At 45.4% G+C, this 27,876-nt stretch overlaps 1 protein-coding gene across 1 annotated transcript in view; it reads right to left on the bottom strand.

Moving 5' to 3' along the window:
• Positions 1-19,769, bottom strand: part of HERC1 (HECT and RLD domain containing E3 ubiquitin protein ligase family member 1) — a 204,735-nt gene extending 184,966 nt beyond the window's left edge. The window contains exon 1 of the mRNA XM_074366366.1: positions 19,649-19,769. The gene's annotated coding sequence lies outside the window, so the exon portion shown is untranslated. The remainder of the gene's footprint in view (positions 1-19,648) is intronic.
• Positions 19,770-27,876: the final 8,107 nt, after the last annotated feature.

Here is a 27,876-nt window from a genome sequence, read left to right as displayed (position 1 = left end):
TAGTGTCTAGAGGTAGCTAGCTGTCTCCGCCACACAGTCCATATCAAATGCTTACTTGTTTAAGACAAAGATGGGTGTGGCACCTCCTGGAGATAAGGCTAAAGAAATACCATTGGTCTAGCTAAAGAAAGAGAAACGCACGCCAACAGGAAGCAGAACTGTACCTTCTCTTTGTAGAATGTATTCACAAAAATGGGATTCTCAGATCAATTTCCTTACAGCTCTATTGAGATATAACTGACATATAACATTGTGCAAGTTTACGGCATACAGTGTGTTCATTTGATACACTCATGTATCACAGTTATTCAGCTACAAGAAAGAAGGATATCCTGCCATTTGTGACAACAGGGATGGACCTTGAGGACATTATACTAAGTGCAATAAATCAGACAAAGAAAGACAAATACTGTATGATGTCACTTATATGTGGAATTGTGGACAAATAATTGTCACCTGGCATTTCAGTCAACAAAGGATGTTGCGGCCATAAAACCATCAGCCACTGCAGTCGCCCCCGATGGTGCACCCTGAGGGGAATTCAGGATGGGGGAAAACAGGATGCTGGCCCTGGATAGTTGGGGTGCACGTCAAAGGAATGGTTTTAATAAGCTCAGACTCTTGCCTCTTCCCATATATAGAAAAGCACTAAATTCTTTAACTTGAGATGTCTGTTTTTATCACTAGCAATAATTTTTTGATGTTTGACTTCATGTATTGTTTTGCTTTTTTCCAGAAAGAACTCCTATATATCCTGGCTTTTCCCTTACTTCTTTGGAACAGTTCCTCAAAGCTCCCTGAGAGGCTGGCTCCAGGGCTATAGTCCTCAGTAATGCCCCAAATAAAACATAATTCTCAACTTTTAGGATGTGCACTTTTCCCGCATTAGATTTTAGATTAGAAAAACTCTAACAAAGCCTAACTCATAGAAACAGAGCATAGAATGGTGTCTACCAGGGAATGGGGAATGGGGGGAAGGGGGTAATGGCTGTCAAAGGTACAAACTTCCAATTTGAGGATGTATACTTTTGGGGGATGTAATGTACAGCACTGTGACTCTAGTTAACAATACTGTACTGTATACTCGAAAGTTGCTGAGAGAGTAAATCTTAAATATTCTCCCCACAAAAGAAATGGTAATTATGTGATGCAGTAAAGGTGTTCTCAGATTAATGTTAATCCATATGGCCAGATTACTTTCCCAAAAGGTAGTAATAATTCCCATTTCTATCAGCTGACTATAAGAGTGCCTCTTCTCCCAGTCTGACAAGCACTGCTTGTTACCAGCGTTTTCAAGTTCTACCACTCAAATGGATGAAGGAGAGTGTCTCACTGTTCTATTATGCATTTCCCTAGCTACAAGCGAGTTTGTGTTTCATCTCGGTTTTAAGCAGGGTAAGTATGTTTCCTGTTTGCTGCTTCGTGCACATCAGCCTGTGGCATCCTCTTAACCCACCTCCGTTTGCAAGCCTTGAGAGTGAGCACAGTTGCACCTCTCAGTCTCAGCGGCTGCGCCACTCCCTGTGCATTGGTGCAGCCTTCCTGGAAAACAGTTTGCCGAAATGAACTGTTCTGCCTTTAACCCAGCAACCCCTCTTCTGGGAATCTGTCTTATAGAAATAATCTAAACTGTAAGAGAAAGCTATAACCACAAAAATGTTCATTTCGGCATTATTTATAACTGAAGGATTCTAACAAGCCAACAGGTTTTAACCAGGGTTGGGCAAACTATGGTATGCTGAAATCCTAAATCTATTAAAATGATCATCATGAAGACTGTGGAATAACATGCAAATTACTCATGACATAAAATATGCATAGAGGATGCAGCCTGATATTGCATGCCCAGCTCTTGCCTGTTAAACTGCCCCTCCCCCTGTTGAGTGGCAATCACAGATTCTCCCAATCCCTGCCTGTAGGAGTGGGCGTGTGCCACCACCAGCCCAGACAATCATGATGCCCCTTCCCACTGTCCACAATGGCTTCTCCAGGGGGAAGGCATGTGACCCATGGAAGGTCAATCAGAGTCTCAGCATGATACTTTGTCTTCCTCTGGGATCAAGAGCTGTTAAGGACCACAGAATTCTAACCGTGCTATTGGCTGTTCTTCCCACAACATAAGAGAGCTCCCTGGGTATTGAAGCCGCATGGAAGAAAGCAGAGCCAGGGCGTGGAGAGACACAGGACCCTAACAGCATCATTTGACCACGTGAATCTAGCTATTCCAAAAGCCAGTGCACATCCCAGTTACTGAACCAACAAATATCCTTTTCTTTTTTTTAACTTAAGCTACTTTGAGTTGGGTTTTGGTTACTCCAACCAAGAATCTTGACTAACACAATGTGTGTATAAGAGAAAGTTTAGAAGGAAATGCACAAAAGCATGATCGTGTTAGGCTGAAGGAATTACGGAATTTTCCTCTATACTTTCTATTGTTTGTGATATCCTTTTTTAATTTCAAAAAATTATTTAAGAAGAGAAAGAAGTGCACTTTCTTGGAGCCCACTGCAGCTGAAAATGATCATATTTCATGGTCCACCCCTATATGTAGATCAGAGAAGTTTTTTAGAAACTTGCCCAAGGTCATACAGCTGAAAGGCTGAGATGCAAACTCAGGCCTGCCTCCTCCAAAGCCTTACAAATCAGTCTTCTTCCTCATTCGGAGGAAAAATGTCATGGGCATAAGTGTAAAGAAATATATAATTATTCCACTGTATTTGATAGCACTCTTGTAATAGTTGGCACTTTGGAAAATTAATTTTTAGCATATATATTAATCGTTTCAGTTTTATTATATATATTATATTCACTTCCTATTGCTCCTGTAACAAATCACCACAAATTTAGTGGCATAAAATAACACACTTATTGACAGCAAGACAAATACTGTATGTTATCATTTATGTGTGGAATCTCAAAAATAAAACAAACTAGTGAATAGAATAAAGAAGGAACAGACTCACAGATATAGAAGACAAGCATGAGCTGCCTGTTCTCCTTGCTTGGCGCCCGCAATAAACCTCTCTCTGCTCCCAACTCTGGCATTTCCGTTTGTTTGGCCACACTGTGCATCTGGCGCATGAACTTGGGTTCAACAACAAAATTACATTCCCAGAGGTTACAGTGATTACACCGCCACCAGCAATGAAGGAGAATGTGTGTTTCACTGCATCCCCATCAATTGTTGTTGTTTCCAGGGGCATGAATTCCAAGCCCTGCCAAATGTCGTTTGTCTCAGTCTGTACATTCCATTTGCACTCTGGGGAAATGTGCTCTTAGTCACCACTTTTGAGATAAACCTGAAATGTCATACTTTCTCAGGTATGTTTTCATCAGTCATAACAGAATCGACCCGTCAACTAAATCAACCCTTTTGTCCAAAGACAAATGAAGTTAGAAACCAGCTTCTTAGTAACGAATTTTTTTTTTTTTACGGTTTGATAGGACAGATAGCACCAGTCCCCAATACAGCAGCTGTGGTGCACATCTGGAACAGGTCAACATCTCTTTCTTGTCTCTTACAACCATGCCTAGCTGAACCCACCTGCGAGATCTTTTGGCTGCTCACCCTCCTCAGCTCTGCAGGAGAAAGGGACCTGACCTCCCAGTTCCTGCAACACATGCAGTCTCAGGCTGCTGTGGCAACACAGAGAGGGAAAGCCAAGTTGGCACCTAGACTTGTGGCTGCCTCTGGTCCTGAGTCAAAGCTTGTTCTGAAAATGATAATAATCTGACAGTAATACTAACAATAATCACCATCTCCTCAGTAACTGCTAAAGTCCAGGCAACAGGCTGAGTACCATGTATGAATCATCTCCTTTCTCCTTACAAGAACTCTGAAAGGTATCTGCTGTTACAACCATTTTAGAGATAAGGCAATTGAGGCTCAGAGAAGTTAAGGAACTTATCCCAGGCCACACAGCTAAAAAGTGACAAAGCCAGGATGTGAAGCCAGATTTTATCTAACTCCAGAGAAAGATTCTTAACCACCCTATTAGGTGCTAAAAATACCCACAACATATTGTCTGAGTGTGTTACTCATCAAAACCCAGTGTCTTAGGGAAAAGCCACCTGGTGCCTGTCTGCACATCAAAGAAAAGAAGCAGGGAGAACCCCTGAACAATAGCAGGGCCTTGGAAGAGCATCACGGAGATAATGAGGAGGCGTTTGTACCTTGCTCGCACTTTTTTTTGCTGTCTGACATTTCTCAACCGGAAAACAACACGAGGAAATGGATGTGTATTGGTTTCAGGGTTCTGCTTTGTCTCCCAGAGCGGAGGACCAGTGCCTGAAATTCTGGGCTCTGTCATGTCTCCACATTCCTCCAGTGTTCCCCCAGCTCAAGGCCTGGTCTGGGGGCACTGGGCCAGACAGAAGCACAGGGGGAAGGCCGTGGCTGATGAGTCTGAGTCCAGGCCTCTGAGCCAGGAGGCTGTGCCCCCAGACACAGACACTCCAGCACAGATCTGGAGTGGACTGATGGGGATGTCAGCCTCTGCAGCCTCAAGAGCCCTCAGGCCAGGCTTCAGATTCCGAAGTCAATCTCACAAGGCAGTTGGAAGTTGTGACTTCCACTGTCTGCCCCTTTCTAATCCCACCCTCCCTCACTGCTGCTGCTGCCTCTCTTGATCCTTCCGCGGCACCTGCTCTGTTCTCCAGCCAGACAGTGCTCCCGTTGCTATTGTTAGCAGTATTAGTACCAGTGGCAGCGGTAGCAGCAGCACTAGCGGTAGTAGTGGTAGCAGCCAGTGGGACAAGAGTAACTACCACTATTGTTTATTGAGCCTTTCCTGTTTCAGACACTATGCTGAGTACTTTACCTGAATTTTTTTAATTTTTAAAATTGAAATATAGCTGATTTACAGTGTTGTGTTAGTTTCAGGTGTACAGCAAAGTGATTTAGTTATGCACATATATGTATATTCTTTTTCAGATTCTTTTCTATTATAGGTTACTATAAGATACAGAATATAGTTCCCTGTGCTGTACAGTAAGTCCTTGTTCTTTATCTATTTTATATATAGTAGGGTATATCTGTTAATCCCAAATTCCTAATTTATTCCTCCCTCTGCCTTTCCCCTTTGGTAACCATAAGTTTGTTTTCTATGTCAGTGAGTCTCTTTCTGTTTTGTAAATAAGTTCATCTGTATGTTTTTTTCTAGATTCCACATATAAGTGATATCACATGATATCTGTCTTTCTCTCACTTCAGATAGATGATAATCTCTAGGTCCATCCATGTTGCTATAAATGGTGTTATTTCATTCTTTTTTATGCCTGAGTAATATTTCATTCTATACATATACCACATTTTCTTTATCTATGAATAGATAAAGAAAATTTAGGTTGCTTCCATGTCTTGGCTATTGTAAATAGTGTTGCTATGAACATTGGGGTTCATGTATCTTTTCTAACTAGAATTTTCATCTTTTCTGGGTATATGCTCAGGAATGGGATTGCTGGATCACATGGTAACTCTATTCTTAGTTTTTTAAGGAACTGCCATACTGTTCTCCATAATGGCTACACCTTTACTACCTGAATTATTTCATCTTCACAACCAGGTGCCTCCTAGAGCAAAAATCTCACTCCTTTACAAGACAGCCACTTCTACTGCTGGCAGCTCTAGCTGTAGAAAAAATTTCTTTCTTAACTTAAGCCTTTCTCCTCAGAAAGGTACCCATTGGTCCCAGTTCTACTGAGGCTGAACAAGCCCTCTCCCTCTTCTAGAGGTCAAGACTTCAAGGGCAGTGAAGACTTTGAAGGGTGCTTCTGTTAAATCAAAGGCACCAGTTGCACCTGCAGTGTGTTCTGCCATCCTGCACCTTGACAGTATCAGTGGATACCCTGGGTGCCATCAGAGTCCCATATGCCCATGGACAATACCAGTCTGTTTCCTGCCACATAATAAAGAGCTCTTAAAGGCAGTGCCCTGTACTGATGTCAAACAGCAGAGCTTGAAGGTGAAGGAGGGGGAGGGCATAGCTCAGTGGTAGAGTACATGCTTAGCATGCATGAGGTCCTGGGTTCAATCCCCAGTACCTCCATATAAATAAATAAATGAAAACCTAATTACCTCCCCTCAATAAAATTTTTTAAAAACTCAAAAAACAAAAACAAAAACACCTGTGTTTCTACTTTGAAACAGAAAAGCAGAAGCAGCTTTGAAAGCCCAGCCGGGAGCCCCAGGCTCCTCTCCGTTTAAGCATCTGCCAGAAACAAGTGATAAAACCATATATGAGGGCGCCCAAACTGAAAGTGCACTTTGGGTCTGATTTGTCCTCCGTACTCAGACTCATAGACTCTGCTGCTGCCTCTGCCTCCCCTCCAGGTCTCTCCCTCTCCTCTTCTATCTGTTGAAGCCACTGAGCACTTCAGTGCCTGTCCTGGGCCTGTGCTGTTCGCCCTCCATGTCATTCCTCTTTCTCCCCTGCTCTGGTCTGTTTTCTAGGAGGTGACCCCTGCAGCCTGTGTTTCCCAGTCTCCTGGATCAGCTGGCGTCTGTCATATTTGGCCAGTGGGAAGCAATGGAGGGAGATGGAAAAAGCCAGGCTATTTATCCCCAACAGACACACAGAAAGATAGACACACATGCATACGCACACGTGCACACACACACATGCACCTCTGACTGCATCTCTGATTTTCCCTGTGTTCTTCTGGCTTTTATTGGTGTCCCTGTTTCCTGTGCCCTGGCAGCCTCCTCCCACTGACCTTCTGACCTAAGACTAGAGACAGCTTCCTGCTGTGGCTCATCTCTGAATTGCATCATCTTCCCCACTGGTTTCTTGGTTCTTCCATCACTTTTGTACCCAGTTCTCTTTTTTAACATCTCTCCATTTTAACTATTCAAAGTAATGTTGGTTTCCAAACCAGACATAACCAGTACAGGTGTTGTTACCGTTTCGGCTGTCATGCTTCAAGAACCCCATATTGATCTAGAAGTCCTAAGTTCCCTCAGACTAAGTATTGATTTTCCCATCTAATAGCCTTGACAACTGATTAGAAAATTCCTTTTTGTTTCCTATAATCTCTGAGAAGGAAGACATGGGTCCATCAGACCCACAAGAAGGCAAGGGTGGGATCCAGTTGCATTCAATTCAGCAAAATTTTACTTGGTTCCCAACATTCATTCATTCATTCATTCATTCATTCACCAAATATTTATTGAGCCCCACTACATTCCAGGCACTGTTGGAGGACTGGGGATATCGCAGTGAACATGACAAAGTCTTTGCCTTCATGGAGTCTGTGTGCTAGTTGAGGAGGGGCACAACAAACAAATAAGCAAGTAAATCTACAGCATATCAGATGGTGATGAGAGCGACAGAGAGAATACAAAGCTGGGTAAAGGGGTGGGGAGTGCCTAGGAGGACACTGCCCTTTTAAATGGGTGACTGGAGGGTCCCTCCAAGCAGTGGAGTTGAGCAGAGATTTCCATGCACTGAGAGGGTGAGCCTGGTGGATATCCGAGAGAGAAGGATGGCAGGTGGAGGGAAGAGCAAATACAAAAGTAGATCCCAAGAAGCAGTGGTCTTAACATGTTCAAATAACAGCAGGGAGACAAGGATGGTTGGAGTGGACTGAACATGGGAGAGAGTGACGGGAAAGGAAGAAGGAGAAAGCGCAGTGGGAGGAAAATCACGCGGGTTTTAAACAAATGAGTGCCCTGATCTGGCTTATAGTTTTGAAAAACCACTTTGGCTGCAGCATTGTCTTTAGAAAAAAAAAAAATGGTGAGAGGGAGGGAGGTAATTAGATTTATTTATTTATTTATTGAAGGCACTGGGGATTGAACCCAGGGCCTTGTGCATGCTGGGCACACACTCTACCACTGAGCTTCACCCTCCTCCTTTGCAGCATTGTGAATAGACTAGAGGTGGGCAAGAATCGAAGCAAGGAGATCTATTTAGGTAGCCAAGAGGCTAGAACAATAACCCGGGGAGAGGTGATGATGGCTTGGACCGGGATGGAAGTGGTAGAGATGGTCATAGGAGGTTGGATTCTGAATGTATTTTACAGGTAGTGTCAACAGGATTTGTTGATACACAGTATAAAAGAAGGGCTCACAGATGACTTGACTTTTAGACATGGGCAACTGTGAGGATGCAATTGCCATTTGTTAAGATGGGGAAGAGTTTGGGAGAGAAGGTTAGAAGTCTGGTTTTGGACACATTGGGTGTGAGATGCCTGTCAGCTAACCAGGTGGATGTGTCAAGCATGCAGTTGGATATGAGCGAGTCTGGAATCAATAGGAAAGATCTGAGTTGGAGATGTAAAGTTGAGAATCATCAGAAAACAGATGGTATTTGACGTCATCAGACTGGATGGGGTTGCCTAGGGAGTTGGTGGCTGCAAGAGGAGGAGAGGTCTGAGGACTGAGCCCTATGCAGGCCTGCGTTTAGAGGTCAGGAAAATGTGGAAGAGCCAGGAGAGGAGGCTGAGAGGTGTGTGTGTGTGTGTGTGTGCACAAGAGAGAGAATGTCCCTGTTGGTGACTGCAGTCTGAGTCCATGCCTGTCTAAAGGTCCTGTAACTGTGGGTTTGTGTGGCAGAGGAAAGCCACATGGACTTGGAATCTGCAGGCAAAATTCCAGGCTTGCAGTATGAGTTCAGTGAACTCCAGAGGAAACATTTATAAGCTGAGTTCAATGCCCTCTCCGAGAAGGCCCCGTCACTTGAGTTCAAGTCCTGTTGGACCTGAGTCCAGTAGCCTTCCCTGGACATCCTCACGGTCAGTTAGTACATCTCCTGAGAAGTCCCCAGCTGGAATCTGAGAGTCCCTGAGGAGCCTTGCAGCCTGAATTAGTGCATTTCCCCAAAAGGTCCCACAACCTCAGTTCCGTCACTTCCCCAGGATGTCCTCAGAGCCTGGGTTCTGAGCATTTCTCGAAGAGTCCTGCAGCCTGAGTTCAAAACATTTCAGAAGAAGTCCCTTGCAGCCTGGACCCCAGTATGTCCCACTCCCAGGACAGTGGTCGCACAGGAGGTTGTCAAGGGTAAGGAAGGACAGAGGGAAGAGGGCTTGGGACTGACCTCTGAGGAAACCCCGCATTTACAGGAAGGGCAGAGTGAGGAGGTGGCGGAGCGGTCAGAGCTGGGAGAACCGCTAGCGTGGGATGCCATGAGCCATGGGAAAAGCCAGCGCTGATGCAGGAGAGGCGCCCACTGACTGTGGTCATGGAGGCCACTCAGTGACCACGACAGGGAAGGGGGTAGCAAGAGAGGAGTGATGGATCTGTGCTGCATCTCAGTGGACTGAGGAATAACAAGAAAGGAGGAAGCAGAGAGAGTTGTGGGTCCCTTCACAAAGTTTGATCAGGAGGGTGGCCTGTTTGTCCTCAGAGGAGAGGAGGTGATGGGGCACAAAGGGCAGCACAAGTCACCGTGATCCAAAGTAGGGGAGGGAGGGCAGGCGAGGAGCCGCAAGGGTTAGAGGCGTTTCTGCAATTTCCCTTGCCTTGTTGAGGCACCGATAAGCCCACTTTCCAGCTACTCTGGGCTACTTAGCTCCAAGGAACCTCTCTGCCTCGGTAGAAAGCAACACAACATGCTGGGAAACCCTCAGCCTTTAGGGCTGGCAGATTTAAGTTTGAAACTCTACCTGGCCACTTTCTCATAGAGCATCCTTGCTCAGCCTCAGTTTTCTCATCTATATAGCGGTGTCTTTGTAGGGATTAAATGAAACAGCATTGTAAATGTAGTTAATGCTCTGAACTGTACATTTAAAAAAAATGCTTAAAATGACTAATTTTATATTATATACATTTTACCACAATTTTTAAAGATTAATAATGGAACATACCAAAAAGTATTGAGTTATACCCTTTCAATGTTTGTACTGTACGGTATGTGAATTACATCTCAATAAAGCTGTTTAAAAAAACACTCCTGTAATCTACATACAATTGCAGTCTGGAGAAGCTGGAAAAGTCACAGGGGAAGAGGGCAGAGAGGAGAGAGGATGGGTGTTGGATGCCCACTACCTGAGTTCAAGCACCCCTCGAGCCTCTCACTAGCTATGTGACCTTGGACAAGTAACCAGCAGTAACCTTGGTAAACTCGCACTCACCCTTTCACCCAAGATCCAGTCACAAGCCAAAGCAACTTCATTCCAATGCCAGACCAAGTGTGGGGAGCAAGAAATTGAGCCACAGCTAAAGGCATTCACCACGCATTCTCTGGGTTAGCCAAGCAGGCAACGTGTCTTCTGCCTGGCGCCTTCACAAACATCTTTCTTCCTCCTTCATGCAGCCCAGCAGTGTGGACCTGCAACCATTAGATGTGTGTCCTGAATGGGAACTAATTCCTATGAGTGGAAAACAGCATGGAGCACACAGAGAAACCTAATATTACTAACTGTGTAGTCTTAGGATAGTTTTTCTAGGAGATCTGTTCCATAAAAATATTTACAAGAGGGAAGCTATTTCAGAAAACCATGTCGTCCCCTTACAAAAGTCTCAAATGCTTCTTTACGCTCACGCATACATTCAGTTCCCACCTCTCCCTGCCACCCCAGGCACTTATCACAGTTAGCTTTTAATTTGTATGAGCAGAGATGTATATAAACCTATATTTTGTTTTTGTGAGTGCCTTTGGAATGCATTTTACTTTGGTCATTATATAAAGGTATCTGATGGAAATTCAGGAAGAGTTCAAAATCCTTGGTATCTATTGGGACTCTATGTCCTATGTGTGTCTAAATGTCAATAACTGACACAAAGTCCAACTCAAACTGACTCAAGCAAAAAGAGGGAATGTATTGGCTCACATGATTAGAAAGTCCAGAGATAATGCTAACTTCGGGTATGGCTTGATCTAGAAGTTCAAACAGTATCAATGTGCCAACAGGCACATGAAAAAATGCTCAATATCATTATTCATCGGAGAAATGCAAGTCAAAACCACAGTGAGATATTGCCTCACACCTGTCAAAATGGCTATCACCAAAAACAGCACAAATAACAAATGTTGGCAAGGTTGTGGAGAAAAGGGAACACTGTTGGTTGGACTGTAAATTCAGGAAGCTACTCTGAAAAACAGTATGGAAGTTCCTCAAAAAAACTAAAAATAGAACTACCGTAAGATCCAGCAATTCTGCTTCTGGGTATATACCCAAAGGAAATGAAAACCCTAATTCAAAAAGATACATGCACCTCAGTGTTCATAGCTGCATAATTAACAATAGCCAAGATATGGAAGCAACCTAAGTGTCCAACAACAGATGACTGGATAAAGAAGATGTATTAGATATAGATATAGATAAAATAGAATATTACCCATCCATGAAAAAGAATGAAATTCTGCCATTTGCAACAATGTAGATAGAACCAGAGCGTATTATTTTGTAAAGTAAGTCAGAGAAAGACAAATACTGTGTTATCATTTATACGTGAAATCTAAAAAATAAAACAAATGTATATGACAAAACAGAAATGGACTCACAGATACAGAGAACAAACTAGTGGTTACCAGTAGGGAGAGGGAAGGGGAGAGGACAAGATAGGGGTAGGGGATTAAAAGATACAAACTACTACGTATAAAATAAATAAGTAGGAAGAATGTATTGTACAGGGAAATATAGCCACTATTTTGTAATAGCTTTAAATGCAGCATAATCTATAAAATATTAAATCACTATGTTGTACATCTGAAATTAAATTGTAAGTCAACTATACTTCAATTTTTAAAAATAGTTAAAAATTTAATGATATATTGAGTTATCGCCTGTGAAGAGCTGTTCAGAAATTGTGCCAACTTACTGCTAAAGTGATCTTTCATTTGTTGGTATATACTAACCTCTGTGTACACAGTTCATCATTTAATTTCACACTAAATGTTGTAATTAAAGAGGCCAAGATCTCCGGGCTGCTTCAGGAAGAGCTTCAAAGAGCACCTGTTGAGTCTCTGGGACCCTGGGTCTGGTCCTAGTTTTAGAGGTTGTCAAACTCCATCTGCAGAGCTCACTCATGGGAACCAAGCTCTGGAGAATCCAGGCCCTGGCTCCAGACTCCTGAGAGACTGAATGAAAAACAGGAAGGCCAGTTGATCCATTTATCAATGGGGACACACCAAGGATCCTGGGGCAGGGCCCTCACCTTGCTGGGCACCTGGCAAGCAAACAGGAAGAGCACAGGGTGCTCTTTGTTGTTCAGTTACCTCCTCCTGACAGTCCTTCCTTGGCCTGGCTCATTTTATTATGGAATGAAAGTCAATGGCTTAGAACAGATAGTAAATAAGAAGTATTATAAAATGATAAATTGGAAACACTTGCTATTTTTGTTTTCTCTAATTTGGCCTCTGATAAGGCCAAAGTTCTGTTTGTTTTTGTGAAACAGATGTATACACACATGGTTTAAAGTGTTCGATTGTTCTCCAAATCGTGTTAAGAAAAACAGCAGTCCCCGCCACTCCTGTTTTTCATTTCCCTGAGGAACTATTTTCAATCCTTGTGGTGGAGGCCGTTTCTTCTTTGTATCTTCCTCTTCTGATATTGTACAGATTAGAAAGTAGGAGTCCTAGGTGAGGGTCCCAATTTTTTTGATTGACTTTTCTTTAACTGAATGAAAAATTCTTTAAATTCTATAGTGATTTATAGTGTTCAAATTTGTCTGACTTATTTCACTTAGCATAATGCCCTCTAAGTCCATTCATGTTGCTGCAAAGGGCAAATATTCATTCTTTTTTACAGCTGAGTAGTATTTCAGAGTGTGTGTGTGTGTGTGTGTGTGTGTGTTTATACCCCACATCTTCTTTATCCATTCATCTGTTGATGGACACTTACATTGTTTCCATATCTTGGCAATTGTAAATAATGCTGCTATGAACGTTGTATGAATGTATCCTTTCAAATTAGTGGTTTTGGGTCACCAGTTTACATTCCTACTAACAGTGGACAAGGGTTCCCTTTTCTCAGCATCCTCAGAGGGCCCCAATTTTGATGGTTGCTCTAATAAACAAATGTAAATACTGCATCCTAACCACTTCACCACAGCTAATTGGTTCCTATTTCTCTACGACTGCAAAGTACTTTCCTCTACATTATACTGCCTCTTTCTTTAAAAAAAATTACCATTTTTATTGTAGTAAAAAATATATAACATAAAATTTATTATCTTAACCACTTCTGAGTGTACAGTTCAGTGGCATTAAGTGCATTCACATTGTTGTGCAACCATCATCACCATCTACCTTCAAAACTTTTTCATCATCCTGTGCTGAAACTCAGTAGCTATTAAATAATAACTCCCCACTCCCCTCTCCTCTAGCCCCTGGTCACCATAATTCTACTTTATTTCTCTTTGAATTTGCCTATTCTAGGTACTTCATATAAGTGGAATCATACAACATTTGTCCTTTTGTGTCTGGCTTATTTCACTTAGCACACTGTTTTCAAGGCTCATCAATGTTACAGCATGTATCGGAATTTCAGCCCTTTTTTAGGACAATATCCCACTGTTATGTATGTACAACATTTACTTATTCATTCATCGGTCGATGGACATTTGGGTTGTTTCCACCTTTTGGCTATTGTGAACAATGACGCTATGAACATGGGTATACAAATATCTCTTCGAGTCCCTGCTTTCAGTTCTTTTGTGTGTATGCCTAGGAGTGGAATCATTGGATCATACAGTAATTCTATGCTTAATTTTTTGAGGAGGCTACCTCTTTGTTCTGACAACTATTCTATGATAGAACAATTCTAAGGCAGGTACTAAGACAACTGTGCCCATGAATAAGACAGGACACTCAAAGCTTGTGGGAACGTAGAGCTGGGATTTGAACCGGTCCTCTTGCTCTAAGTCTAGGCTTCTCTCCCCCATGCTGTTTCCTATATGGTATTGGTCTCCTTCAGCCTGTAACACCTGACCAGGAGTGTCACATAAATGTTTCTTTTCCTCCAGAACATGTAGAAGACCATTTATGTAAGCTGCCACTCTTTTTTTTCTGCCATCATCATTAGCATTTACCACTGGCACATGAAGGGTCTATTACAGTTCGCAACTCAGAGCTCACGTCACTTCCATTTACACCAGCTCCATGATGAGGTGATGATGGAATGTGGGAGCCTCATCAATACATTAGGGAAGAGAACGTGTCTTTGCAAGGATTCATGTCTATGCTATATTAACCCTTAGATCCCTGGTTGGGGGGCCTCTTTTGACAGATTTTGGGCCCCCTCTACTCCAGATCGATTGCACTAACATAACTCACGGAATTGAAATAATAATTTTCAAGCAGCTGCCACGTGCTAGGAAGTGCAGCAAGGGCTTTGCACATATTATCTCCTGTACTCTACCTGTAATATCCTGAGAGATGGGGAACATCTCCCTTTTAAAGAAACAAATGCCAGAACATCAAGCTACTTGCCTGAGAGAATGCCCAGGATTTGATGGGTACCAACGCCTGTGCCCCTGTTTCCCCACCCACCCAACTCCTTCCCAAGGAAATGGTTTTATACCCTATCTTGCCACTATGTAAACCGTCTTAATCTAATGTTCATCAGATTCATTAGTGGGAAAAGATGGATTTTTTTTTAATTGATGACTTTTCCTGCCTCAAGTTCAGACTCGATTTCTAACTGGTAAATTTTCTCTTTCTCATTCTCTTAGGCCACCTTCTATAGGACCAGCCATGCGCTGTCTAAGTCCTAGTTATTTGTGCCCATTTTTATTCCCCCTTCTTATTCAGGGTAGGAGTGGGTGCTATTGAACCCCTATGGGACCTGGCATGTCATAGGTGACCAACAACTTTAGGTTTCTGGGCTGAGACCAAGTGTCCCTTTTTAGCTAGTTCTTGTGGATCCGTGTTGAAAGAAGGAATAGATACATGAAAAATACACTTGACCCTGGAGAGTATCCTTCTGGGTCTCCTCTACCAAACCATAACTCTCCTCAGTGTTCTCTGCTCAAAATAGTCGGGGGCAGGCAGGGCATGGGGACTATTGGAGGCGGCAGCTGAGGAAGGGAGGGGAGGCCAATAACACACAACTAGAAGCTCAAGGTCCTAAGGTGAAACCTTCATTCAGTCACTCATTATGTGGCCTTGCACGAGTCACTTAACCTTTCTGAGTTGCATTTTCCTCATTTGTGAGACAAGAGTAACAACCCCTGCCTCATGGGGTGGCTGTGAGCATTAAATGAAACCGTGGGTGTGAAAGAGAACAGCCTCCAGCACGCAGGAGACGCCGGATGAACACTTGATAAACAAATGGGTGAAAGACCTGGGAAACGTGTACAGTATAGAATCTGTTTAAAGAAGTGCAGTTTTTAAAAATTTCATGCAGTGCTTTTCATCTTTTGGCTCAATAAATGACATTAAGCAATACATGAAGTTTGTCAGTGAATAATTATGATTCACAGTGGAAATGCCAAGCCTTTAAAACCTAACAGCCAATTACTGGATCAAGCATCAAAGATACATGAAAAGACTTTTTTTTTTTTTAAATTCCCATAGTCTAAGACATGCCAGAGTTGTGTGGGAGACAGAGCCCTTGATTGCCAATAAGATTCTGAACAATCACAGTGGAAACATTTTCTTTTCCACAGCATCAAATGAGAATCCTATATCTTGTATTAGGGCCAATCAAGACATCAGACTCTAAATGACTTTGGTGATCTTGGCCCTAAAGATTGCAGGCAAATCCCCCAAAGCTTCAGTCTCTAGGTTCTTCCCCTGAGGGGCTGGAGTCTGCACAGATGCCTCCCGCCCACCCTCGGAGCTCTTCACTGCTGCAGGCGCCTACCGTCCCCTTCTGGAAGGGAGCTCCCCGCTCTCTCGCACCCGACCTGCAAGCCCCAGGCCTGAGGTCCCCCAGGGCCTCCATCCTCCTAGCCTGAGGCGCTGTCCAAATGCTGAGCGCTGGGAGCCTCCGCTGCCTCCCAAAACTACCCCGGGAGCTGTCCAGCCTGGAAGCCAGGCGCGTCTCAGCTCAGGCAGCACTGGAAGAGCATGGGACCCAGAGACTGAGCCATGCTAGGGCAGCCAGGAGGGCAACTTGGAGGCTATGCCCATGTGCAAAGGAGGAAACTGAGGCTCAGAAGGGACAAGAGTTGGCTCCGGGACACACAGCCCAGCAACAAAGATGCAAGCAGGTCTTTTGCCTCTGAGTCCTGGGCTCCTTCCATGTTGCCACACTGTGGACTCTCACCTCCCCCATTCTCCACTCATCATAGATTAGTGGCTGTTGGACACACACCTATCATTAACAATGAGGCTCACTTACACAGCCCTTTACAACATGTGCTTTTCGTTATTTCATTTATTTAATATCACTACACTGTAATTAGCTATACCATCATCAGAAACCCCATTTTCCAGATACAGAAACTGAGGCACAGAGACATGCCTTGGGGACTGGGGCCAGTAGCAAGAGGACTGGGTCAGGGAAGGCTGCCCAGGAGAGGAGACAACTGAGCTGGACTGGGAAGAAGGCATCCACTAAGAGGCTGAGGACCCTGTAGGCAGAGGGACCCACAGGCACAAAGGCCTGGGTTTATTTGGGGCAGGGGAATGAAGAGACAGACAGAGGCAGAGAATAGCATGGCGGGAGCATGAGGTGAGGTCGAAATAGTGGGCAGGGTAGGGGCTGGGGCTTGCCTTACAGCCATCCCCAAAGTCTTCCTCTGAGGGAAGGTATCTGGTAGTCCTGGGGCAACAGATGAGCTGGACCTCAGCCCGATGCACTTGGTAGCAGAGCTTGCCTTTGCCTGAGAGTCTTCCCTGATGGCATTCCCCAGGCGGTACAGTTCCAAATACCCTGTAAGTTCCCCAAAGTAAGAATGCCATCTGTCCTTCTGGGGTCTCTGTCCTCCCCTCCCCAGGGCTGAATCAGGGCTGCAGCCCCACGTAGTCTATGATAAAGGCTCAAGGGCCTGGCTGCTCAAGCACAAGCCCTCAGGCCCCAGCCTGGGGGCCCACACTCCTGCCTTCTTGCGTGTATGGTTGGGGGACTTGATGGAAGGGCTGCGGGGAGGGAGGTCGCTGTGGTGAACTTGCCTCCGGGTGGGGTATGACAAGGGAGTTGATGATCGTGGAACATTTCCTGGGTGCCTGATTCCATTCCAAACACTGTTTTTTGCTGTTTTGGGTTTTTTTTTTTTTTTCCAGTGGGGGACGTAACTCAGTTTGTTTGTTTATTTAATGGAAGTATTGGGAATTGAACCCAGGACATTAAGCATGCTAAGCATGTGCTCTACCACTGAGTTATACCCTCTCCACCCCATTCCAAACACTTTAAATATGCTGTTTTATTGGAATTTCTCAACAACTTTCTTTTTTGCAGTTGAGGAAGCCGAGGCTGAGAGAGGTGAGACACCTTGCCCAAGGTGTTTGCTCTGAGGCCATACTTCCCATAGGCTGCTCCCCATGGGGACACCAAGACAGATCTGGAAATCGGGGGACTCCTCAGAAGGAGGGGCTTTGGCTCAAGGACACCCATCAGCCTTCCTCACCTTCCTTAGACCTGTAACAGCCTAAACTTCCCCGCCAGGCCTGCCTGCCTTCCCTCTCTCTCCCACATGGGTCAGACCTGCCTTGAGGTCTGCTGGCCTTCCCAGCCTCTCCCCATTTTTTGCCCACAGACATTTGCCTAATAAATCTCTACACATATAAATAAGCCTTGAAAGAGCCAGGCCAGCAGAGTCTCGCTGCCCCCACAGCTGGTGAGCAGCCGGCTGGATTTAGGCCAACTCATACTCACTCCTCCGCCACCTGCTATGACGCGCCCGGTCCGGGATGAACCTGGAGCCAGCTGCCTGGTTCTCTTTCACCGTGTGCGTGACAGGGCTCCTCAGCCATCCTGCCTCCGCAGCTCGCTTCCCTCCAGAGGCGCTGCCTCTGCGATTGCAGGGAACTCGAGCATCTGCCGGCTGCTGCTCACTTCTCCCGGAGCCCCAGTGGGGAGGAAAGCCTGGGTGGGTTTAGCTTCCCCTCAGAATGAGACTTGCAGCCTGTTTTACACCTGCCTCTCAGTTTCAGCTTTTACTTTGCCCAAGGTCTAAACAATTCCTTCTACAATGACAATGTTCAAAGGCTCCTGAGCTTTGCACAATCCTTGTAAACTGAAAATAAATAAAATGTGAAGCAATTCTACAGATGGAATAGACACTCCGATGTAAGAAAAAGAGCAGGTTTCCTGAGAAGCTGGATAAGCAGACTCTTAGCGTAAACTGAATCAAGCTTTATATTCAAGGGGTCGAGCGACTCCTTATCTACAGGGATCTTGAATCTGTGGTTTCTTCTTCCTTTTCTCCAGTCCCAGTCTGTTCAGATTGGGTGCCAGGAAAATATTTTTAGTGTGGAAAAAAAATGATTATTCTTAATGGAGTTGTTTTATAAGTTCAGATTTTCTCATGACTGGTTTTTGGAAGATAGACTATATTAATGGCCATCAGAATAATAAAAGGATAACAGATTATTCTTCCTGCTTGCAGAAGTGTAAAAGACCTTTGAGCCCATCCCTCAAATCTAATCAATTCTAGATAGCCCTGGCTGCTGTCTCAAGGCACCAGCAGAGGAAAGAAACATAATCATTTTTAGAGACTTCTGCGTTCAGTGGCCGAAGGACAGCTGGTCTAGAAACACTGGTCTAGCTGGTCTTGGACATCCTGAGCCCAACCTTTGTGGGTTTCATGCTCTCATCTACAGAAAGTATCACACACACTGTTTTGCCGGGCTGCCCATCTGACATTAGTCAGGGGACATCAGCGATTGATCACCCAGGCAAATTATTACCAGTGCCAAGGAACCCAGCTGTGGTCTAGAAGAAACAGGGGTCATAGATGAGCTGGCTGTTACAAGAATGCTGACAAACCAGAAAGGAGAGGGCACAAGGCTCATATAATGAATGCTCAGAATTATGTTCTAGGATTTCCAAGCACCTACATCCCAGGCTCAGCCATGCCGCCCCAGTCTCTGTCTTTCTTTCCTACCTCAGTCCTATCTGTCCTTTAAAGCCCAGTTCACACTTCATGTCCTGCCTGAAGCCTTTCATGGCTACCTCACTCCATGTGGATCTCTGGCTTGGACACGCAGCAAGCACTCAGTAAATGACTGCTGATTTGGCATACAGTATATACTCAATAAATGCTTATTGGTTTGATTTACAGAAAGTGCTCAATAAATGCCTGCTATTTGAGTATACAATAGGAGTTCAATAGTGGTTGGCTTGATCTAATGGGATTTGGTGGGTCTCCTGTTTGTTGAGGACTGGTTAAGCTGACTCGGGTACCAGCCAGCCAGGGGGAAGCTGGGCTGAGTCCTGAAATTCAGCCAGGACAGGAGAGTCCCTTAAGGTAGGCCAAAGTGGGGAGTTAGCTGGTGGGAAGAAGCCAAGCCAGGTTCCTGAGTGGGACTCAGAGTCAAGGACTGGAGAGCCCAGATTAAAACGTCAGGTCCCAAGAGGCACCTTCCAATCATTTCCAACAGTACCTCCTTAAGGAAGCCCTCCCTCACTTCGCCTTCCAAAGCAGCCATCCCCTGCCCCCATCCATCTCTGGTGCACTGCCCTATTTCATTTATGTCTTAGCGTTCACACTGCTTGGCATTATCGACATCACTGGCATTTGCCCCCACACTTGGCACCCACCCAACCTCCCCTCTAGGATGTAAAGTCTGGAGCGATTTCCTTGTTTATCAACACTTACCTTGTTCATCAACATAACTCCACGGCTGAAAGAGTACCAGAATATAGTAGGTGCTCAATAAATAGATCGTGAATGACTGGCTAAGTGGACTGAGAGAAGACGAAAGAAAGGAAGTCAACAGGAAGGGGATTCAGACAGATCTAGGTGGAAATTATCTAAGGTCTGACCTTTGGCCACAATTGCCCATGAGCCTGTGTTGGTACCTCCCACCTTCCTGGGTAGGAGCCAGGAATGGTAGTGCCCGCCTTCCTTAAAGGAACAGAGAGGATGAAGGCAGAGAAGGTCAGCCCATCCCTTCAACATTTGTTCTATCCTCCAACAACAAGGCTATAAAATGGCTCCCTTGTCTTATTCTTGGAGAACTCCTTAGAAATCTCCCTAGTAGCTAATACAAATGCATCTCACCAAGCACATCATGTTTGTTTTATCACACTAGTAATAAGTAATAAATTCGGGTCGTGATTCAGCATATGCTCACTCCCCTCCCATTCCTACTGTGATGGCACGTACTCCCTGCCCCGCTGATGTTGGACTTGGCCATGTGACTTGCTTCAGCCAAACATATATTACTGACATTATGTCAGCAGAGGCTTCGTATATGCTCCTATGGTTCGGCTTGTGTCTTAGGCTCTAGTGATCTGGGAGGGAGAAGCTAGTCCTGGATAGTTGCTGTCCCTTGAGCCAGAGTCCCAAAGTGAGGACAGGTGGAGCAGACCGGAGCCAGACCTGTGGTGAGAAGCAGGCTCAGCTGACCTGCGGCCGGGACAGAGCAGCCCTGCCAAGCCCAACCTCCATCAATCAAACTGCAGTTGACCTGCCAACCCGCTAGCGTGAGAATAAATCGTTGCGTTATAAGCCACTGAGTTTGGGGGCTGGTCTGCTATGTAGCAATATTGTGGCAATAGCTGTTAAAGATAATACATGCTTACTGTAGAAAAAGAATTAGAAAACATAGATAAGTAAAAAGGGAAAAATATAAGACATCCACCATCCCATCACCCAGTATAAGCACTATTAACACTGTAGTATACGGCTCTCTGCTGTTTTCTGTATTTCACAGTGATGGGGGCCTACTGTACACATCTTTTTGTAACCTGCTTTTTATCATGAGCATCTTTGTAAGGCCATAAGTGTTGCCTCATCACCCCCTCCAAACAACCCTCTAAGGCAGCCGCAGAGAGACAACCTGATTTGCCAGAGTCACACGTCTGGGAATCATCAGAGCCCTGTGTGACTCCAAGTTCAGTGCTCTTTCCACCAGGCAGGTTCTCTCTTGGGGCCTCATTAGCATTTTTGGCACCTGGCAAGGTCGGCTCCTTCCCCAACAAGAACAAAATGAAGCCTTTATCTTATCTGGAAGGCAAACACGAGTGTTTGGTTCCCGATTCACGTGATGCCAAGGGGTGTGACAAAGCCCCGCTGCCAAGCTCACGGCGCACCGACGGGGGTTGCCGTTCCCGCAGTGGGGGGACGGAGACAAGGGCAGGTGGTGGGAGGCAGTTTCTGACAGAGCCCTCAGCAGGCCGTCAGGTTTCTGAGTTCTCCTGGGGGAGAAACTAAGCTCCCAGGAGTTCTTGTCGGCAGGAGTGGAGCAGAGGAAAGCTCCAATTCCTGCATGAGAGCCAGCCTGGGAGCTGCTGGCACAAACCTGGGAAACTCAGGGAGACAGGCTGCCTTCCAGACCCCAGGCAGCTTCAGCAAGAAAACTCGAGAGGGTAGGAAAAAAGGAACACAGAATGACCAGATCAGAAGCCACAGTCACTCACCTAAGTGAAGGGCCAGGGTTGATGGAAGGCCTACCTCCTACTAGTTGTACAGCCTCAGTTTTCCCATCTGTCAAATGGTCATGGAAACATGTGCCCTACTGGCCCCTCTCTCCTGCCACAACAAAGCAGGGCTGTTGGTGAAGTAACGAGCAGGAAGGAGCCTCAGCAGGGAGTTCTCTCTGAGAATCCTGGGGCACTGTGGCCTCTGGCCAAGCCGAGGAGACAGGACACACTGGCCTTCCCCCTCCAAGGGGAGGCAGGGAGAGAAGGAGCCTGGAACCAGGGAGCTTCAGATGGGGAAGGGAAGACCCTACTGAACCCCTGAAAGTCTGCGGAAGGCAGGCCCCAGCCCCAGCTTCCCCTTTCTCTCTGGAGAAAGCTCTGTATTTGTATTTTCCCTTCTTAGGAGGATTTTCTGGCCTCACCTGGTCAAAGACAAAGAAAGGAGGAAAGAGAAAGAAGAGGAAAGGAGAAGAAAGGAAAGGGGAAAAGAATAAATCAGCCCCCCCTCCCCGAGTGGACTGAGGCCACTGCTGGGGGTGGGAGGGAGTGTCTGAGGTCACTAGATGAGGCCACTCTGGACCCAAATCCCAGGGAACCAGAAGCCTTGGTGCCAACTCAGCCATGGCGGGGCAACCCCGGCCCAGCAGCGCCCATGGCAGTGACAGTCAGCCCCTGGGTGAGGGAGGGGCGCACACACAGGCTAGTTTAGCTGAAGGGCTTCCTTCCTGCCTCCTCCTGCCATCAAATCCAGCCTCTTTATCAGATGAGGCAGAGATGGGAGGTCTAGAGACAGAGGTGGCGCCTGGGCAAGACTGCACTGGCTTTAGAGCCAGAGAGCTGGATTGAAATTCCAGTTGTGTGACTTTGTGCAATTTACAGAGCCTCTCTGAGCCTCAGTTTCCTCATGTGTAAAAGAAAGTAAATATTCTTTTTAAAAAAATGTGTGAAATATCTCCCACAGTGTCTGGCACATACTAGGTAACAAGTGTTACCAGGCTTGCCCAGAGAATTAGTGGCAGACCCGGGACTAGAACCAAGGTCTCCGGACCCAGTCCATGCCCTGGCCTTGCTTCTCTGTTCTTTTTGTTGGTAGCTGGGAGTGGCCAGTGCCCTCACCCCTGGCAGCGAGGACAGCTGCAGCTCAGTCCACAGAGGAACTGCCAGGCACCCTCTCCCTCACTCGGGAGTCAGGTCACCAAGCCTGCCTGTCTCTGAGGCCTGAAGACCGTGGCTTCACTCTTCCTCTGGACCGGGAGCAGCTCTCTACAGGCAGCGGAGGGCTCCCCGGGGTTAGCACTCCTGCTGGGCCCCAGGAAAGCTGTGGGGAATATGCCAACAGAAGCCTGGCTTAGTGGCTGCTCCCCAGAACATCCACCCCAGGGACCCAGCTCCCAACAGTTCTGCCCTCGGAATCAGCAGGGAAGAGGGCCCTTTTTAGAGAGCTCCACCGATCTCCTGGGGACCCCAAGCCGCAGCAAAGCTTGAGAGGACACTGGGGGACCCACGTCACAGCTGGGGTGACCCACTGCCCAGCTGGGAAGCCGCCTCCTCCCTCGTCTCCTCCTGTATATAACTCTTTCATCTCTAAATGCCAGCCACTGAAAGGCACGTATTTCCTTCCTTCATCTGTCCAACCACTTGGGGATGGGATCACCCGTCTTCAGCATAACCCCCCAGCCCCCGGCACAGAGCTGGGAGGCATGGAGTTCAGAAAATGGGTGCCGAGCTGAGGGGCGAGATATTGAGTTGCATTCTTTGGCGATTCTCATAGGTACCCAAAAGAGGAAGGATCAAAATGAGCGAGGAGAGGTTGCCAGGCATTGAAGCTGTTTGATCTGTACTTTGATCCACCTGCCAAAATAGATATTGGTCCTTTAAAGAAAAAGTAACACTGATACAATTATTCAAGGGAAAATGTATTGTTCAACATGATTTTGTTTCCCATAAATATAATACATACCCATTGGAAAATACACGAATGTATAAAAAGGAAATGAAGTTCGGCATGTAGGCAGTATGTATATGATGTATCTAGACAATTGTTACTGAGGCATGAAATGCACACAACGCCACTGTTAGTATTTCATCATGTAGACTTGCTGTCATTTGCTAAGTATATGTTTTTTTTTTCCCCCAAAACTGTACGTTAAGACACATTCCCCAATCTGAAGCAAATTCTATCAGCCGTTCCAGGCTCTTAGTATGCACCCCGTGAGGCACAAACAGGAGGGAGATTTCTGCAGTTAGGAATCCAGGCTCCTTAGCCTCAGACCTACAGTGGCTCAGCGAGTCTGTGCCTAGGGGCAGAGAAGACAAGGGACATCCGGGAGTTTCTAGTTATTTATTTAATACCAACTATGAGCCAACTCCACCCTTCCACCCTCCCCAACACCCTCAACCCCCAAAGCTCCCCCCCACCCCCATTGCCTTCCCCGCATCTCACTTCATGCAGACACTGCTGGTTGATCCCAGATCCCAGCACTCTTTCTGACTCTCCACACAGTGCTCTGGGCAGACACTGCCAGTGACTGAAGTTGCCACCTGCGTTGCTAGACTCTTTCAATGCACTGCCTCTTGCAGACCTCCCAACAGCCCATTATTAAGGTAGTGTTTCCACTTTACCACAACGAAGTCAAGGCTCAGAGTGATGAAGTCACTTCCCCAAAGCACTCAGTGCTAAGTGACAGAGCCAGGATTCATATCCAGCCAGTCAGAATCCAAGCCCAATTCCTCCATCTCTCCTCGAGCCTGGAGACCCCCCAGAAGGACAACTTCCATCGCAGCAGCTCCTGGGAGCTCCAGGCTGCTTTGGCAAGACCTCATTGCTTCCATTCCTACGCCTCTCCTTTAACCCCAGGCCTGGCCTGGGGGGATCAGGCACATTTAAGTCCTGCTCCTCACAATGAGGCTGCCAAGGGTCTCCCCATCGCCCAGCCTGAAGGATCGGGAGGCTGAGCTGAGGCCACTGACAGAGGTACAGACAAACAAGCTGGGGATGGGAGGGGCAGACCCAGCCCCTGATCTGCCACATCTTTGTCTTGACCTCTCGTCTGGCCTGGGGCCAACTAAGTAGACAGGGTAGGGAAGCGGGCTCTTGGGAACTTTCCAGTGACACCTAGAGGGAAATGTCTCAGCTTTTGGGGGGGAATTCCCCAAAGAAATAGTTCAATTAAACCAACTTTCTTTGGCCCATGGCCACCCGAGGCCATGACTGGCTGTGTGTGAGACAAAGAGAAGTCAGATTTGGGCCCATATCTTGGAGCTCACTAGGAAAGAGGATATTGTTAACCTATAGTAGTCACTTGCACTCTAGGATAAATGAGTTCCCCGTATGCATTTTCCCAGAAGCTAAGGAGAGAGTTTAAGCCTTAGGGTGAGTAGGTAGTAACCTGGGAGACTCAACGAGAATGCAGGTTTAAATCCTGGATCTTCAACTTGCTAGCTGAATACACTGAAGATAATAACCGATCTCTCAGAGTCTCAGTTTCCTCATCCCAAAAGTGGGGGAGTAATGAGTCCAAGGTTGTTAAGACCATGGGTAGAGACACCTGAACGGAGATGCCTGGCATGCAGTAGGTGTTCAGACATTGTGTTTGCCTGCCTGCCTTCTTCACAGGGTCTCAGGCAGAGGAAGGCTGCCCATAACATAGCTGCTTCAGGGCAAAGCCAGAGAGCAGCACCAGTGCCCTGAGAGCCGCAGGCAGCCTTCGGAGTGTCTCAGCTAATACTAAAGGTGGAGCCTGGAACAGGGCTCCGAGAGGGCTGTCTGGGACTGGCCTTGATCATACTTGCAGCAAAGTAGCCTGTGGGTGGACATGCTCTGAACACCTGGGGCTGACTTGAACACTGACATCACCAGCAGAATTCGCTTCACTAAGTGGCATCTGAACTTGGGGCTGGTGACCCCAGGTGGGGCTGGGAGAGGGTTCTTCGCTTAACTATGCCCCAGGGATAGACAGACAGGACTATACTCTGGGCCTTGTTTTATAGCTCAAATAGTACCCCTCCTGGTAGGAGGAAGAGAGATCCCAACTGGCACTGGGAAAAAATACGAGAGGTTCATATTCTATAAATGCAAACTTGTCAGGCACCAATTCAAAGTGAGCAGGACTATCTCTCCACCTTACAGATCGACAGATCTGACGACACAAACCTCAAACTATTCACATTGGGGGGAAAATGCACCATAAACAGCCCTAAACGGCAAATGAGATATAAGGGAAAGATACTTCCAACACACACAACAGATGAGGAGGTACTATGCTTCTCAATGAGAAGGTTTTTTCCGAACCAGTTGGAAGATGAATATCCAAGTAGATAATGGACAGAGTTTGAGTAGGCAATTCACACAAGTTATAAACTACCAATCAACGTGAATATACATACTCAACCTCACTAGCAGTCAAAACAATTAAAACTAAGGTGAGACACTATTTTTCAAATTCTCATATTGACTAAGATGAAAAAGCTTTCAAATGCCCAGAAGGACTTGGATGTGCAGAAATGACATGCAAACAACTCCTGGATGGGAATATAAATTGGAATAAACTTTAGGAGAGCAATTGGGCAGTTTATTGCAAAATTCTGTCTTCACTTCGACTCAGAAATTCTATTGAGGAATTTATCCTAGGAAGCAATTGAAAAAGAAATCCAGGATGTATAAGAATTTTCAAGCATGGTGCCCTTTATAATTGTAACAACTTGGAAATACACTAAAAGTTACTTGAATAGAGTAACAGAATAGAGTAAAATAAATAACATTAGGGTACTTTCAAACAATGAAGTGTTTTGCAGGCATTAAAAGTTATATCAGCAAAAAGTATTTGCTGACATGGAAAAACATGCATATTCTTGAATTTTAAAAAGATAATAAAACATTACAACAGTATGAGCTCATTTTTGCATTTTTTTTTGAAAATTCTGAAATATTCCTAGTGGTTAGATCTGAATAGGGCCATTTTGAGGACTTGGGCAGATTTCGTTTCTTTTTTTATTTTTCCAAATTTTCTTTATTAAGAATTCTGACTTTTAACATGAGGAAAATCCTCCAAATAAAAACTAATTCAAAGAGCAATTTCAAGAAAAGTTCTCCCAAGCTCCTCACACACACCACACACACCCTTCAAGCTGAATTAGCATGTGATACTCAACAGTGGTCTGAGTCCTGAGCTGGAAACTAGGGTCATCCCAAGGCCCTCCTCACCCTGCAGGTCCTCAAAGCCCACGCTCCTGGGGATGTAGCAAGAGCTTGCGGAGCTGAGAAGACAAGCCTTCCTGCAGGAAGAGCCGACACCAGCCCTGCTGCACGCTCGGAATGGGAACCAGCCCCACGCCCAGAACCTGCTGGCAGGTGAGGGGCTAGTCTCTGACTCATCGGCATGTCACAAGTCTCTGTAAGCCCAGGAATTCCTTAATCTGTGGGTAGAAATTAGGGCTTGAATTTGAATGGGAATTTTTAAAATTACATCTTTATTATCACAAACCTCTAACTGAAACCTAGCATTTCCTTTGATTATGAATGCAGGCATTAAACCACAGCACTAGTAGCAGTATCTGTGACTCTGCCATTAATAGAAATTATAGATATTTTCTTATCACATTATAATTCCTTGCAAGTATCTCAAAATATGATGTATACTCATCATCATTTCAAAATTCTGGCAGTTATTATGCTAGATTTTGTTTCTGAAAGTGTGAATTAGTGTTAAAGAAATGCAAATCAAAACTCCAATGAGATATCACCTCACACCAGTCTGAATGGCCATCACTGAAAAGTCCACAAATGATAAATGCTGGAGAGGGTGTGGAGAAAAAGGAACCTTCCTACACTGTTGTTGGGAATTTAAATTGGTGAAGCCACTATGGAGGACAGTATGGAGGTTCCTTAAAAAACTAAAAATAAACTTACTATATGATCCAGCAATCCTACTCCTGGGCATATATCCAGAGAAAAATGTAATTTGAAAGACACATGCGCCCCAATATTCATAGCAGCACTATTTACAATAACCAAGACATGGAAACACTAAATGTATATCAACAGATGACTGGATGAAGATGTTGTGGGGTGTGTGTGTGTGTGTGTGTGTGTGTGTGTGTGTGTGTGTGTGTGTGTGTGTGTGTGTGATGGAATACTACTCAGCCATGAAAAAGAATAAAATAATGCCCTTTGCAGCAACATGAATGGACCTGGAGATCATCATTCTAAGTGAAGTTAAGCCAGAAAGAGAAAGAAAAATACCATACGATATCACTTATACATAGAATCTAAAAAAAAAAAAAAAGACACAAAAGAACTTATTGACAAAACAGACTCACAGACACAGAGACTCAAACTTGTGGTTAGCAGAGTGTAAAGAGGGTGGGAAAGGATAATCTGGGAGCTTGGAATCTGCACCTCTTGGGAAGTGATAGAATTTTTAGGTATCTTGATTGTGGTGGTGGTCTCATAGGTGTATA

Source organism: Camelus bactrianus, chromosome 6 (assembly GCF_048773025.1).
Source record: "Camelus bactrianus isolate YW-2024 breed Bactrian camel chromosome 6, ASM4877302v1, whole genome shotgun sequence".
Taxonomy (NCBI): domain Eukaryota; kingdom Metazoa; phylum Chordata; class Mammalia; order Artiodactyla; family Camelidae; genus Camelus; species Camelus bactrianus.
The sequence above is the reverse complement of the archived record's forward strand: the minus strand, read 5'-3'. Positions and strand labels throughout refer to the sequence as shown.